The sequence below is a fragment of the Giraffa tippelskirchi genome, chromosome 8 (genome assembly GCF_054371585.1).
Source record: "Giraffa tippelskirchi isolate mGirTip1 chromosome 8, T2T-mGirTip1v1.2.pri, whole genome shotgun sequence".
NCBI classification, from domain to species: domain Eukaryota; kingdom Metazoa; phylum Chordata; class Mammalia; order Artiodactyla; family Giraffidae; genus Giraffa; species Giraffa tippelskirchi.
The window spans coordinates 112,793,270-112,808,306 of NC_137282.1; the positions used below are offsets into that span (position 1 = coordinate 112,793,270).

General features: G+C 42.5%; 1 long non-coding RNA gene across 1 annotated transcript; it reads right to left on the reverse strand.

The window, feature by feature from the left end:
* Positions 1-1,757: 1,757 nt before the first annotated feature.
* On the reverse strand, positions 1,758-10,246 carry LOC145518727 (uncharacterized). The gene is made up of 2 exons (XR_014063225.1): positions 10,147-10,246; positions 1,758-2,438 (listed from the first exon to the last, which is right to left on the reverse strand). It is a non-coding gene; the product is annotated as an uncharacterized LOC145518727 (long non-coding RNA).
* Between the last annotated feature and the right edge of the window lie 4,791 nt (positions 10,247-15,037).

The window sequence follows — 15,037 nt, forward strand, 5'->3', positions numbered from 1 at the left end:
TGTGTTAGCTGTGAGCCCACAGCACCCATTCACAAAATGAGGATAAGGAAACTTACTTGGCATATCTGTAACAGTTCAAAGGTAAGAGCTGCTGACATGTAACAAGTGCTGATTCCAGGCCAGTTCCGCTAAATGCCTTCAGAGGATAATCTCCTTTCATCTCACAAGCCTGCCTTTTAGATGGGGGCCAATCTTATCCCCATTTTACAGATGAAGAAAGTGGAGGAACAAGAGGGTGAGTAAATTTGCCCTAGGTCGTACAGTTGGTAAATGGCAAAGCTGAGAGTTTAACCCAGGCAGTCTGACTGCTACCCATTAAATAATAATTTGTAGGGAAGACAGTGCCCAGCACAGGGAATATAATAAAAAAGTGGTAGTCTTTGGCTGCTATTATTTGCCCATTGGTTGTATAGTTCTGAACATGTACATGTTCTGTTGCTCTTTTTCCCCTTAGTAAGAACTGGACACATGCCTTTGATTTAATATATTCAACCATTTCATATGTGTCACAGTGGATTTTAAACAACTTGATTTCTGATACACAACTGCCTAAATTTAGCAGAGTTTTTCAACTAGGTACTGGTAAAAGTGATGTTAATTTTAATTTACCTGTGAATGATATAGGGAAGTCTGTTTGCCCTGGAATTCAGGCTGATATTTACCTAAAAAAACATTGAATCCCATAAGCAACAAAAAGCACACTATGTCAAAAATATTTCCAAGCCCCAGGCCACTTATGCCTGGAAATACTTGACATAAGGAAGCACAACTATACGCTCCCTGCCGCTGTGCATTGCCCCGGGTACTGGTTGTAACAAGATTTGACCTGCATGTCTCTAGATCCTTAAGAATGTTCTCTGATGCAAACCAAGGTTAGGCATGGTAAATAAAGTGGCTTCCAGCACAAAATAGACTCCACTTCCCAGCAGGTGTGGCTGCTGAAAATTTTCCATTTATGAAAATGGTGGCGGGCTTGGAGAATTTTCAGGAGCTCTGTCGTGTAAGGCTGTGTCATGGCAGCCATCCAGGTAGCTCAAGTGTGTGGTCATTAGCAAACAGCAGGAACCTGGGCTTTAGAGTTGTTTCAGAATGAGTCTCTGCGATCACCCAGAGGTCAAGATACCTTGGGTCTCTGTTTTTTTGCTTCCCTCCTCATCAAAGTAAGAGGTTGAACAAGAGAATCCCTAAACTGTCCCCAGGTCTAGGATTTTAGGAGCTAAAGAGTCAACACTTTGCAGAGTTTTGGATCCACTGGTGCTGAACCATGCTGTGAACAAGCCAGTACTGACTTTCTTTCTAGCTGTGTGACTTAGGCCCACCACTATGCCTCTCTGAGCCTCAGTTTCCTCCTTAGTAAAATTAGAAATAATAATACTGATTTCACAGAGTTGTCATAAAGACAACATTTAAAAGGCTTAAATGTAAAATAGATGCTCACCAAATGCACTTTCTTGCTGTCACACATTTGCCCACCTTTTCTTTTTACCGCATTCTCCACTCTCAGCACCGACCCTCCAACCCAGCCCCATGCAGTCAGCCACCACTACCTGTGCCCCTTCCCAGCCCATCTGTCTTTCCCCCAGCATTACCAAGAGTCAAGACTCTCAAGTCTTCTGTCCCAAATTAGGCTGTGCTCCTGGACTGTCAAAATGGGAACCACCTAATAAACTGATACATCACCATCACCTCCCTGAAACATCTGCATTAAGAATTCTAACAGTAGAATTTCAGTGCCTAGAAAAGAGAGGAACCAGTTATTTAAGTATGGCAATATTTGCTTTAAAAATCCCATTCCCTGGTGATGCTTAAACAGAACCACTGGAATAGTTTCCCTTCTCAATGTATATCACACATAAATGTGGCTGATTCATTTGTGTGATGTGTTTGGTTCCATGATGTTTCTTTTTCCTCATGGCAAAATAATCCACTTTAGTGACCCTATCTCAGGCATTTTAACAGTGGGCAAAGTCTTAGAGCCGGGATTCTTGTTTGCTTTCTCCAGTCAGCTACCTCAAATTCTTTTTGGAAGTAGGTGGAGCATAAATGAAAAGTTGGTAAACAGAATTCTTTCTTTGGTCTCTTCTGGACAAGCCTTGGTCTCTTCAGGCTACTTCATGGCTCCCAAACTGTAATTACTGGTTGCTTTTTAAAGTGTCCTTCTGAACTGAGAGTCTTTAGTTGTTCTAAATTCATTTGGGATCCTTCTTGGCCCAAGAATTAAAGGTGACTGTCATTCCTGTAAGTCAGAGATGGCCTCATCTCAGGAAACCATCCAGGGCTGTTGGCATGTTGTGTGGTGAGATGGGCCCATTAAAGCTACATCCCAGCATCTTCCAAGTGGGAGTCCAAGGTAGCCGTGGGAAACAGGAGGCTTCCTTATGAGTCTGATCTCCAACCTGGATGGACCCTTCCCTTCCATAGCCCCAATCTCTGAGGTCCTGGAGGAATGGAAATGAAGAAGGAGATCATTGGCCCTGAAGAATTGTAGATGGTTTTATTGACCACTAAGTCTCACTAACATCCTAGGATTTGGGTAATGTCCTGAACCACACCTGACTTCTGAAAGAGAGGGGCTGTTCCCAAAGATTCTATGAAGTCTACTACACTAGATTCTTAAGCTTCCTTCCACCAGTCCTGTCTCCCTCCCAACACAACGTCTTATGGGGGATTGGGGATGGGGTGGGAGTCTGATCAAGAGACACTGCAACTTTTGTCATTTAATAATAACAATGATAATAACTAATGACATTTATTGAGTACCTTATAGGCATTGCTCCATTTCAACCTCACAATGACTCTATGAAGTAAGTCTCACTATTATCCCCATTTTACAGAAGAGAAGATGGAGGCTGAGAGGGGAAAAATAAATTCCTCAAGGTTAGTAAGTGACAGAGATTCAAACCCAGATCTGACTGGCCCCATAAGCCTCATTTTGACAATGTACCAATCTGCTGCCTGCTCAGCTCTGAGCCTGAGAGATTCACACTTTCCTATTCCACACCAGACCCGATCAGGTGTCCACTGCCCACACTGAACCCGAAAGAGACCACAGAGGGTGGAAGGGCAGCCTCTGGGGCCAGATGATTCAGGTTTGAACTCAGCTCTGATACTTATTCATGGTATGGCCATGGGCGAATTACTTTACCCTCCTGGGCCTTTGTTTTCCCTCCATGTAGAAGAGGAATAATCCCTTATCAGAGTGCTGTGGAGATGGGATGAGTAGATATGTGTAAAGCACACAGACAGAGTTTGGCACACTGGAAGAGCTCCATAAATACTGCGTGTTTTTCTCGGCTCTCCCACCTCTAGGCAACTGCCTGCTCACCATCTCCACCTTGACATCTAACAGGCAACTCCAACTGGCAGAGCCAAAGCTAAACTCCTGATCTGCCCTTCCCTCTCTCTTGCCCCCTCCAACATCTGGCAACTCTATTTTTCTAGGAGCTGAAAAAAACAGCTGGATTCCTTTTGTTCTGCACACCTCATATCTAACTCACCTGCAAATCCTTTTAGCTTTACCTTTAAAATAGACCCAGAGAGGGTGAGGGTGGGATGATTTGGGAGAATGGCATCGAAACATGTATATTATCATATGTGAAACATATCACCAGTCCAGGTTCGATGCATGATACAGGGTACTCGGGGCTGGCGCACTGGGATGACCCAGAGGGATGGGATGGGGAGGGAGGTGGGAGGGGGGTTCAGGATGGGGAACACATGTACACCCATGGCAGATTCATGTCAATGTATGGCAAAACCAATACAATATTGTAAAGTAATTAGCCTCCAATTAAAATAAATAAATAAATAAAAATAGACCCAGAATCCAGCCCTATCTCATCACCTCCACTACTACCTGGTCCAGGTCAGCACCATCTCTCCCTTGGGTGCTTCCAGCAGCCTCCTTGCTGGGCTGTTTCCTTCTGCTCTTGCCCATGAGTCTCTTCTTCTGCTATAGCTAGAGCAACTCGGGAGGCACTGTGTAACTCTCCTCAAGACTCCCATCTTATTCAGACAAAATGTCAGCATCTAATGGGTCCATAAAGTTGCTCCCCCACCACACTTCCCCTCTCGCTCCTCCTCTCCAGCCTCACTGGTCTCCTGCTTTCCCTCCTAGAGCCTTTGACCTTGTCTTTCCCACTCCAGAAATTTCCCACCCCCAACAACTGCACTCCTTATTCGTTTATCTTCTGTGGTCTCTGCTCACACACCCATTTCATCAAAGTGGGTTTCCCTCATCATCCTAAATAAACAAGTCCCCAAGTGGACTTTTGACTGCATGTGTCACAAGCCAATCAATGACTAATATCCCTCACCCCAACCCTGCTTTCTTTATTTCCTCCCAGTATCACATGTGGATCAGCTGTAGGAAAGGTAGAAAGGAGTGGCAAAATGCTTGACAAAAGTAACTGATGAAACTGATTCCTTGGGTTATATAGGAAGATGTCATTGTTCAGTCACCAAGTCGTGTCTGACTCTTTACGACCCCATGGACAGGAGCATGCCAGGGCTCCCTGTCCCCCACCATCTCCTGGAGTTTTCCCAAGTTATGTCCATTGCCCAAGTTATGTCCATCTATAAGAAGATACTACGATATAAATAAATATATTTTATGGGTTTTGCTGGATAGGACATGACTGGTTCAAAGTGAAATTTTGGATCAAGTGATACTGAGGAAGGCATTTCAAAACAGACTTGAGATATGCCTGAGCTCCCTTCCAAAATAAGACACAAGATAGGATTGGAAAAGAAGCCCTTTTGAGTAGAGAGCCTGGACTGAACACAAGCATCTTATTGGAATCCCTCATGAAACCTTGCTACAACTATCATGATAGGAGTTTATAAAGACATAAACCTAAAAGGAAAATGAGAGGTGAAAATCACAAAACTCTGGGAGTTGGAAAGTTTATAGATAGGAAGTAAGTCACCGAATAGCCCTGACTGAGCTGAATTTCAAGCTCACAGTAGGAAAATCCATGAACCAACTGGATTGATACAAGAGAATGCAGAGAGAAACCCGGGAATCTGCAGCAGCAGGTACTTCTGGAACCCAGAACAAAGTTGTGGGGTTGGTTGAAATCCACTTAGTAGCAGTTAGATGCCTGGACCCCAACCCCCACACTCCACACTGTTGGGTACCTGCCCCTCCCCTACTCTTGCAGAAGACTGACCATTTGCTCTCAAGGAAGGATAAAACATATAGACTCTGGACTGTGTGACATCAGACCCAGTTGATGGGATCTGATACCCAGGTTATAATTCAGAAACAAGGGGATTCAGTGACTGTGGATGTTGCTGTCTTCTCTCCCTCTGTCCCTGTTGAACTTACAGAATGCTGGTAGCTAAGCCTTTGCCCTCTAGACAGAAGGTTGGAAGAATTTTCTTTGCTATGTTTGACAAGCTCAGGCAGAAATACCTGAAGATACCGACACAGGGTATTTCCCACCGATTGGCACTCCACACTAAAGCTCACAATCAAGAAGCTCCATCCATTCAGACAACCACAGATGAAGAAATTTTCAAGAAAACTTCCACAAGGTAAGTTAGAGTACAAAATAAAAGCAACTTGGAGGAAACAGAAATTATGCAAGGAAAAACTATCATTGATAACCTTTGCAAAAATAATAAAAGGCATTACATCCATGAAACAAGAAGAGAATGCTATAGAAAAAGAACACTTAACAGAACAGAAAACATTTCTCGAAAATTAAAAATGTGAAAACAGAAGTTAAAAACTTTGTAAAAAATAAAAAATGAAGATGAAACTGAGGAAAAGTTTCAGAAAGCATGTCAGAAAGACAAAGAAGGAGTTCCCTGGTGACCTAGTAGTTAGGATATGATGCTTTCACTGTGGAGACCCAGCTTTGATTCCTGGTCAGGGAACCAACATGTATGCCATGCTGGTATGCCAGCATCCAAAAGAAAAAAAAAAAAGAAAAAGAAAAGACAGAAAACAGGGAAGAAAAGAGAAAATAATTTGGAGACCAGTCCAAGAAGTCTCACTTGCAAACAAGAGTACCACAAACAAAGAACAGTGAAAACTGAGAGGAGGGGAGCTTCATCAACAAAATAAAAGAATATTTCCCAAACTTGAAGAGCAAGAATCTCCAGATTGAAAGGGAACTTCAAGTTTGCAGGTGTGAAAAAATATATTCACACCAAAGTACATTATTATGCAATTTCAAGAACACTAGGAATAAAAGAAACATCCTACCAAGTTCCTAAAGTGTAGGGAAAAAAACAGGTCATATGCAACAGGTCAGGAATTAGAATGAATTTGAAATTCTCAACAGCATGCAGGGAGAAAAACAAGCAGATAAGCAAAAAACAATGGGGCAGTGACTTCAAAATTCTTAAGAAACATTATATCCAACCTAGAATTCTATATCCAGCCCAATTATCATGATGTGTAGTAAGTGAATAAAAATAATTCAGGCATCAAATTCTCAAAAAAAAAAAAATTAACTTCCACATGCTTTTTCCCAGGATGCCACTGGAATGTATACTCTACCAATGAAGGTATAAACTAACAACAAAAAAAATAAAGACATGCCATATGTAATAGTTCCTGGGGATGCCTTGGCAAATTATCACAAACTGGGTGGTTTAAAACCACAGAAATTTTACACAGTTCTAGAGGCTAGCAATTCAAAATAACGGTGTCAGCAGGGCCATACTTTCTCTGAAACCTCAAAGAGAAGATTCTCCTTTGCTTCTTCCAGCTTCTGGTGGGCCCAGGCATTCCTTGACTTGTGGCAGTCGAACTCCAATCTCTTCCTCCATCATCACGTAGTCTTTTCCCTTTGCATGTCTATCTCTTTATCTCTTCTCTTCTTATAAGAACATCAGTCATAGTGGGCTAAGGGCCCCCACCCTACTGCAATATGACTTCATCTTAACTATCTACATTTACAATAAGCCTATTTCTAAATAATGTCACATTCTAAGATCCTGGGAGAAACATGAGCTTGAAAGGGGAGGGACAATATTTAACCAGTACAACATACAGAAACAGGAGATGAAAGGAATTCTCTGAATAATGGCAAAGGACCAGCCCAGGCTGACAGTGTGTATGAGGGTAGAGGTCATCCAGACTGGACTGAACAGATTAGATGCTCATAGATTTTGTCAGGAAGGTGAAATTGAGATTTGGGGATTGAACTAATGATAAACACTAAGAAAATTAAACAAATAAACAACAGCACCAATAAAAAGGCCATTGTTAATTCCAAGAAAAACAGAAGATTAGTTCATAGCTCCATTCTGCAAGGAATATGTAAACATATAAAAGAAAAAATAAATGCTTATAAAGCCAAAATTACAGCATAAATATATGAAGAGAATGGGGAGATGGGAAGTGGTGGAGATGGAGGAAAGAAGTAGTGATAAGTCTTTATCTTCCACAGGCAATGGATAAATTGATAGATAAGGCCACAAACTGAAAAAGCCAGAGTTAGCAATTCAATTTTATAGAGAGATATGAAATAAATATTAAAGAGTTGAAACTATTGGCCCCAGAGAAGGGAAAATGGAAGGGGAGGAGAATGAAGGAATGTTGTTTGTCTAACAAATCTTGCAGAACTACTTGAATTATGCATACTCATAACTTCAACCAGAAAAAGAAAAATTAAAACAAGAGAGAGACAGGCACAAATTGGGCCAATCATCAAGAGCCTTGTAATTGCACACTACACCATAAGTATATTTTATCATTACCATATTTTATGATGAAACTCTAGAGTCAGCTTAACACAGTTGTTCTGTGTTAACAGAATGTGAGGAGCCACATTCCCTAACATTCCCACCTCTGGGAACATATCAAATTTGATAATGTCTGGAGGCACTTTTGACTTTCACAACTTAGAGAAAGGGGTGTCTATTAATAGTAGGTAAAGAACAGGAATGTTGCTGAGCATCCTGCAATGCACAGAGCACAATAAACAACAACAAAGAATTTGTTGCATATCTGAGGTTGTTGATATTTCTCCTGGCAATCTTGATTCCATCTAGCCCGGCACTTCATATACTGTACTCTGCATATAAGTTAAATAAGCATGGTGACAATATACAGCCTTGACGTACTTGTTTCCCAATTTGGAACCAGTCCATTGTTCCAAGTCCAGTTCTAACTATTGCTTCTAAACCTGCACACAGGTTTCAGAGGAGGCAGGTAAAATGGTCTGGTATTACCATCTCTTTAAGAACTTTCCACAGTTTGTTGTGATCCATACAGTCAAAGGCTTTAGCACAGCCAATGAAGCAGAAGTAGATGTTTTTCTGGAATTCTTTTGCATTTTCTATGATCCAATGGATGTTGGTAGTTTGATTTCTGGTTCTTCTGCCTTTTCTAAATCTGGCTTATACACCTGGAAGTTCTCTGTTCACGTACTGTTGAACTTTAGCTTGAAGAATTTTTAGCATTACCTTGCTAGCATGTGACATGAGTGAAGTTCTACAGTGGTTTGAACATTCTTTGATATTGCCTTTCTTTGGGATTGGAATGAAAATTGACCTTTTCATTCCTATGGCCATGGCTGAATTTTCCAAATCTGCTGGCATATTGAGTGTAGCACTTTAACAGCACCATCTTTTAGGATTTGAAATAGCTCAACTGGAATTCTATCACCTCCTCATTTTGATCATAGTAATGCTTCCTAAGGTCCACTTGACTTCACACTCTAGGAGTCTGGCTCTAGGTGAGTGATCACACCATCATGGTTATCCTGGTCACTAAGACCTTTTTTTGTACAGTTCTGCTGTGTATTCTTGCCACCTCTTAATATCTTCTGCTTCTGTTTGGTCCATACCATTTCTGTCTTTATTGTGACCATCTTTGCATGAAAAGTTCCCTTGGTAGCTCCAACTTTCTTGAAGAGATCTCTAGTCTTTCCCATTCTAGTTTTTTCCCTCTGTTTCTTTGCATTGTTCACTTAAGAAGACTTTATTATTTCTCCTTGCTATTCTCTGGAACTCTGCATTCAGTTGGGTATCTTTCTTTTTCTCCTTTGCCTTTTGCTTCTATTCTTTTCTCAGCTGTTTGTAAGGCCTTCCCAGACAACCACTTTGCCTTCTTGCATTTCTTTCTCTTTGGGATGGTTTTGGTTACTGCCTCCTCTACAATGTTATGAACCTCCATCCATAGTTCTTCAGGCACTTTGTCTACTAGATCTAATCCCCTGAATATATTCATCACCTCCACTGTATAATCAGGAAGGCATGATCATGATTAAACCATTGACCATTGATGTATATTTCAACCCCTAGTCCCTCTCCCCTCCCAAGCGGTCAGCAGGTGGGGCTATAAATTCCAAACTTCTAATCCTAGTTGGTTTCCTAATCAATCAGCCCCCATTCTTAGGGATTTTCTAAAAGTCACTTCATTAACATAAACTCTGATGTGGTTGAAAGGAGCCTGTTATGAATAACAAAAACACTGTTTGCATCTTCATCCTTTTCACTTCTGAAATTCCAAAGGTTCCTGTCCCAGGAACCTGGATGAAGCCCAAAGGTCTACTTCTTATTATAAATCACCTATTACAAGAAGTTGCTGAGATCCTCTAGGTAAGAAATCACAAATGACTGAATTAAGATGATTCTAAGGTAGACTCCATAGGACTTGAGACTGGATGTAGGTGTTGATAATGGAATCAAGGCTGAGTTTTCTTATTCAGGTATTTGGGTGGATGCTGATCCCATTAACCAGAACCAGGAAAAGGGTGAAGGGTGAGAAGAAAAGTAGTTTAGCTGGGCAAGTTTCGTTTGCAAGCCTTAGAGGCCACATGAGGTCAAGGTGAAGATATTTACTCGGTAGGGTCCTGGGGTTTAGAACAGAAGTCTAGGTGGCAGTCACCACATTTAGGGTTTCTTTTAAGCCTCTGTTTACCCAAGACCTAGCATAGTGGCTGACACTTAATAAAAGATCCATATTAAATATGTATTGGCTGGATGAAGGAAACCCACGTGTACCAGTTTCCTGTGGCTCCTATAACAAATTACCACAAACTGGGCAGCTTAAAACAACAGAAATTTACTGTCTCACAGTTCTGCAGGCCAGAAGTCTGAAATCAGTGCCACTGATATGAAATCAAGATGTCCACAAGGCCACACTCTCTCCAGGACAGAATCTAGGAGAGACTCGTTCCTTGCCTTTTCTAGTTTATGGTGGGTGCTAGCATTTCCTGGCTTGTGGCTACATCACTCCCATCTTTATCTCTCTCTTCACATCAGCTTGGCCTCCTTCTGTGTCTCTCTTTTTCTCTCTGTCATAAAGACACTTGTGATGCGGACATAGAGGACAGACTTGTGGTTGTCAGGGGGCAAGGGGTATAGTGGGAGGGATGGATTGGGAGTTTGGGATTAGCAGATGCAAGCTGTTACATAGAGAATGGATAAACAACAAGGTCCTGCTGTATAGCACAGGGAACTATATAAATATCCTCTGATAAATCATAATGGAAAAGAAAATGAAAAAGAAGATACATATATATATATATATAAACATATATATATATATAACTGAATCACTTTGTTATAAGTAGAAATTAATATAACATTGTAAATCAACTATACTTCAATAAATTAAATTTTTTTAAAAGGACATCTGTGATGGATTTAAGACCTTCCCAGATAATTCAGAAAAATCTCCTCATTACAAAATCCTTAATCTAATCACATCTACAAAAACTTCACATTTGAGGTAACAGTCCCAGGTTCCAGGAATATACTGGAATAACCTTATATCCTTAGGAGCCACCATTCAGCCAGCTACACCATGGAAATAGGGTGTAATATTTCCGTGGAAAAATAAGCCTTAAATTCCTGAAAAGGAAGACAAGATGGGAAAGCTGACTAAGCTAGATGTGGTGGTGCTTTAAATTGCCCACAGACCATTTGCTACTCTCTTCAAGAAGCAGACTCATTTACTTCTCCTTGAATATGGATTGCATTTAGTAATTCACTTCTAACAACAAAATAAAGTGGAGGTGACACTGTGCGACTTTGGAGATTAGGTCCTAAAAGGCACTGGGACTTGCTGTATGCTCACTCTCCCTTCCATCCTCTGCCCTTGGGACAGGACTTCAGTTGCCTAAAAGCTGGACCAGCATCTTCCTGAACCTAACAAACACTGAGTTAGAACTGCTCAGATGCGCCAGCATTTCTGACTCACAGAAACCATTAGTTAACATGTGCTTCTTATTTTAAGCCACTAAGTTTTGGTATAATTTGTTATGCAGCAATAGATAACCAATACAATGGGCAGTGAGAAAAAGCTGAACACAGCAATAGCAAAGCAAAACCAAAAGGATACCCTTAAGAGGCAAGATGTTGGTGAGTATGGCAGGGATGAGGTAAAAAAATTCAAACAGTGGTGGCATGGATCCTGGAAGGCCTATGAGTTTGAGTTCCCTTATGATCAAGTGGACAATGTTACATTATTTCCAAAAATATTTGGTCTGAGGATGAAAGCAGAGAACTGAATTGTATTAGAAAGATGCATATACAATCCTAGCATGGTGTCAGAAATGGAGTGAGGGGAAAAAAAATAACAACTAAACAAAACCCAACAGCTCACTTTCTGGCACTGCACTATCTTCCTGGGTGACACTAGCTCTGTGGTCCTAATGAATACTTCTTTATTGTGTCTGATGATATACACATACACATTAGGTATTATTACGCCTATCTTAATGAGGAAAGTTATGCTTCCAGAATTGGGGTGGCTTTTTATAGTTCCACAGAGTCAGGACATGAACCCAAATCAGGCTGATTTCAAAATCCACGCTAATCCCACGGCACCACCCATGTCTCTTTGTAGAACACTTATTTACATTCCCTGGGATTTTTTGAATTCTCTTCTTTCGGCCTTCTTAGCAAGAAATCTGCCAGTGTTCCTCTTACCCTGCTCCCTTAAAAAAAAAAAAATCCTTTAATTATTGTTCATTCCTGAAATTAAGTGTCTACATATTTGATTAGAGAGACTCAAGAGCTGAAAGGGATGGAATGTGGGAATTCTGAATTGAAAGCCTCTTCAAGACTCTTCCTCATTCTCTTTTCCCCAGGCTGGACGTGCAGCTATTCTGCCTGGCAACCTTCCTTTTCCCTCCACATCCCCCCACCCCTCCGGAGCTCTGTCTGGCCGGAGCACAGCATTGTCTCAGCCCCATTCCCCTGGAAAATGTTGAGTCTGCGTTGACATTGACACCCATTAGGGAGCTGCGCAGCTGTTACCATGCAGCCAGACCAAAGACCTTCCAGAAATTGTTTGCATTCAGGCGCCTCCTGTATGCCTGGCAACTCTGCAAGGCCTGGCACCCCAGGACTGCTCCTGGGTGAAGGTGCTGCTTTGTTTCTATGCTCCTCTTCTCCTTCTCTGAGTCCCTGAAGGCCCAGTAAATTGATAGTTCACAGCTAAGAAAGAGAGGTACTTCCCTCCTGTTATCTAGAATAAGCCGGGTTGGACAGGGGAGATTACATCTATTTTTTTCTTTGTGGTTGTAGACAATTATGATCATTTAGATCTCATTTGGCTTAAGCGGCACAAATCCAATTCCAAATGGATTTGGCAAAAAGAGAAGTTTAATAACAGAGCCTTAGAGTATCTCCAAGACAAGTGAAGAAAGGGCAGCAATGCTGCCTGATGGGTCACCATGTACAGTTGTGCAAGCTGCATACTGCACAACCCCAGGGGCCACTATCACAAGGCACTTCCTGGAGTTGTGCAGGGTTCAACTTGTTTAGCTCCTCTCAGTGTCCCTTGTCCAGGTTTCAGGGATAAACTGGAAGCAGAGTCTCAAATGCTACCAGGACTCTCTCTGCATCTCTGAAATGGACTTCTCTCTGAGTATTGACTCAATCCCTCCCACCATGGGCTAGTTTCATACAGGTGGTGGAGGAAGAACTGTCAGTGAATGGTTCCTAAAACTTCTAACATCAAGGAGGCACTGACTTGTAAGGTTATTGGTCCCAACTTCAGAACTTGTACAAAAAGGCTCTGATGTATGATTTGAGCTTAGTGTCCATCATTCTACTCATCAAGGAGCAGGATGGATGGATATAGGTGTTACCTGTGCCTTAGCCTGAGTCAGATCCCCACCCGGACCCAGCATGTCTGCTCAGTTGGAGGCAGGAAATGTCTGAGCAATCCCTTTGGGGGAATTTAAGGCTTTTAAGCCTGCATTTTTTGTCTTTTTTTTTTGTAATCTCTAGAGCCTTTTAGGAGCTCTACCTACCTAACAACAGGTAGGATAAAATGGAAGTGAACCTGCCCCAACTCAAGAGTAGGTGTGAATTAAACTACCTCCTCTGGGACTTTCATTTGACGTAGTCTTAAGAGTTTGGCAACATGGGAGCCTATATTCATAGTCTGAATGTTTGGGGGGCATTAGGATCCTTGTGTGGTCACATGCAGGCAGCTCTCTAGCTCTCTGCCTTGAAGGCAGAAAATACCAATTCTCTTCCCAAACCAACTGCCCACAGAGGTTTAGTAACTGCCTCCTTCAAAAGAGAGAAGAAACAATAATCTCATAATTGTTCATCTCCCTTCCACTCCCTCTCTAGCCTCCCCCTTCCAATACAAGCTTGGAGGCTATATCCGCTTCTTGCCCTTTAATATTATCCAAGATAGCATTCTCTCCCTGTCTTTTTTGAACCCTCGGTTTTTCATCCCATCTCTCATCAGTCACCATGGCTTAGGAGTTTGAACATGAAAGCCTGAAAAGGATTCTCTGGGTGTCATGAAATCAAGGGGTTACCATGAAAAGGGGTGGGGGGGATGTGTGGAATGAAGGAAAATGAATACAGCTGCCACGTGCCATAAATATTCTCGGACCATTTAATGCACACGGAACGAGGGGGTGTATGACTATTAATGACCAAAATAAATAGTAATCAATTATGATGACGGTAATTATGCTTTTGAAATTAGCCTGGGAAAGGATGACCGAGGCAATTTTTTATTCCAGCTCAGGAAAATGGGACGCCAGCTGGGGCTAATAAGAGCTTTCATTAAAGCACTGAGTTTCGTCCAGCACTGCAAAGAAAGCCCTCTCTGTGCTGTGACCCGGCCCGGCCCTGACATGCCTTCTGCTTTTTAACAAGAACTGAAAGGTGGCGAGACAGACAGTTCTTGCCTTGGCACCAGGCGAAGGCGGCCTTTGAAAAGGCAGGGATTATTTTCAATGGCTCAGTGCTGGGGAGTTTTCATTTCCTTTGCCCTCTGTCTCCATGCGCCTGGGTTCCAGCACCGGCGCGGAGGACCTGGAGCGGACTAGGTTGGTTGGCACCGGTGGATGACCCGGGGCAGAGGGTCTGGGCAGGGGAGGACGGGACAGGGCAGTTTGCGGTGACTGGCTGGATGGAGAGACAGAGGGAGACAAATATGTGGTTTCAGTACAAGGGACGGTGTGTCCTTCTCCGCACTTCAGTCACTCCAGAAGCTGTTGTGGAGATAGATGGTCACTAATATTTACCTGCCAGCCCTTCCACCCCAAAAAGCATATTTACCCAGGCCCAGGGAAGCCCTCACAGCCCTGCCCCACCCCGCCAGCTCCACTGCTCCTGCACACCCAGTGCCCTTGGGAATTTCATGGAAGTCACTTGCCACTGGCTCCTGCCTCAGTTTCCCCTTTGGGCATTTCTCCCATTTGCTTGATTTCTTGCTCTATTTCTCTCTCTCTGTAAAGAAACTAAAGAAGGTCTCTCACTTAGCCAACTAGAGCACCATTGAAGAGTTTAAGGGTTAGTGGGAATGAAATTTCCCAGCCTTTGAGTTCTGATACAGACTCACTGCTTCCTTGGTGGCTCAGATATAAAGAATTTGGTCAATTTAGTCTTGCCTGTGCAGGAGACCCAGGTTCCATCCCTGGGTGAGGAACATCCCCAGGAGAAGTAAATGGCAACCCATGCAAGTATTCTTGCCTGGAAAATTTCATGGACAGAGGAGCTTGGTGGGCTACACTCCACCGGGGTCAAAAGGGTCGGACACGGGAGAGCACCTCCACACACACACTCACAGACCCACTATCCAAACCTCTGATAC